The 1,998-nt window shown below is 37.7% G+C and overlaps 1 protein-coding gene across 1 annotated transcript in view; it reads right to left on the minus strand.

Moving 5' to 3' along the window:
• Positions 1-1,998, minus strand: part of smpd3 (sphingomyelin phosphodiesterase 3) — a 35,540-nt gene that overhangs the window by 18,869 nt on the left and 14,673 nt on the right. The window lies entirely within an intron of this gene.

Genomic DNA, 1,998 nt, shown 5'->3' on the forward strand with positions numbered 1-1,998 from the left:
TTAGAAATCAACAACATTTGCATATTCAGTTTCTGTGGTCTTATCTGATAACTTAATGAAAATATTATATGTATGTAATTTCTATATATAACTGGTATGACGTTGTCACATGTTTTAAGTGACAGTTTTTGTTTCTTCCTTCACTCAGTGACATGTATTTACTAAGTTATTAACTTTATTTATTATGTTACTAATATTAGTGACATAATATTAAGTCACTTTTGGTGCTATTTTGCTTTGGCAGCGTTTTGGTCTCTCCACTCCTGCCAGCAAATCTGCTAAATGGGAGTTGGAGAGAGAAGGGAGGCGGCGAATGGAGGGAGGCGGTAGGTGAGAGGGTGTGAGAGAGAAATAACAGCTGAGTAGTGGAGAGTGTGAGAAACAAAGAGGTGTCAAGATATTGGTGGGTGAGTAGGTGGCTTTGGCTTTGATTACACTCAGCTCCAGCTCAAGTAGATGTGAAATGTAATGGTTTTTTTTTGTGTGTGTGTGTTTTACTGGATCACTTAGAGATAGAAGAAGCTGGGGGTTGCGGGGGCGTGTTTGCTGTACATTTGCCTGTGTGTGTGTGTGTGTGTATGTTTGTGCACGCTTGATTGTTTCAGCTTAGCTTTCTGTGTGTGAAAACTTGTATGATGTTTATTTAGAGCCGAATAATATAATAATATATATATTTGTAACTTAACAAAAATCCTATTCTAATAGAGTGCCAGAGTAGTAAGTATTTATTCAGTCCAACCTGCTACTATCTACATTGAATATTGCATAACAGTCTTGTTCCAAAGGCTGCTTTAAATCAAGATGAGCAATGGAAGATCCTAGCTGTGTGTCCATTGGTCTCGATTGAGCTTGTTAAATGTGGCATTAAGGCAGCCTTTGTCGGTTCATACATTTAGGGAATTTCCAAGTTTAAAACCAAGAAGTCATCCTTGAATGGCTAACAAAGTGGTAAACACCAGTGGGGAAATTGGCCAAGTTCACATGAATTGTTTCACTTGAAACACGAGGGACAACTTATGAACAGTGTTTCAAGTTAGTGGTATACATGTACTGTACTGATGGGAAACAAACTGCTGACAAGTTCATTAGTGATCTTGTGATGTATTTACTAGTATTCACCATTTTACTAAATGTTAACAAACATTCAGGTAAGTGCTCAGAGGAACCGCTACTGTAGCTTCCATGGTGATTACATATGGCGTCAGTGGGACAGATATGTCAGGGCCAGACAAAACAAAACAAGCAACGTGATCAGATGGCACGCTGAATGACAACGTGAGATGAAACAGCAATGTAGTCTTATTATCAGGCCTCTGAAGAGCACAGCCTCATAGTCTGCATTTTTGGAAGGCAGAAGGCAGAAAAATGGGACACAGCTACTTCTATTGAAATGCTTGGTTGGTTGAAAAGCCTGTGAAACACTGCCCAGACACCATCAATGGGACACTTTTGATTTTCTTGAATCAAACTTCATTACAAACCTATACCTCCATACACATTACTTACTGTGTGGAAGTATGGGGGGAATACAGTAAAAACAAACATATATTTCAAAAGAGAACCTTGTATTTCAGTTAAAGGGGTGAATTTACAATTGTTGGTGTAACAGTTGTAGTGGGAACTTGAAAATGGTTGAAACATACTGTGAGTTTAAACATTCCCTCAAGTCAGTCAGTTAAAACATATATACAAATAGTCTGTTTGGAACAGTAATATGTGTCTTATATGTTTTTTCTGCAAAAAATATAATTTTCACATTAAAATCCCTTTCCTCCTTCTACCTCATTAAAACTTCCAGAATCTCTGAATATGCAAATGTTGTTCATTTTTAATGTTTTCCTGCTGGACACAAGATGTCTCCTACTTCACTGTAAAGTCCATTCTCAAGTTAACACTATTTGTGATGTCACACATCATGCTGGTAGGCCCCGCCCCTTAAAATCAGATGTTCAATGAGCACAGAGAAACTTTCCACTTTTCAGCAGATGAATGTGAAAA

Source organism: Morone saxatilis, unplaced genomic scaffold, assembly GCF_004916995.1.
Source record: "Morone saxatilis isolate NCDOM2014 unplaced genomic scaffold, NCSU_SB_2.0 Contig2, whole genome shotgun sequence".
NCBI classification, from domain to species: Eukaryota; Metazoa; Chordata; class Actinopteri; family Moronidae; genus Morone; species Morone saxatilis.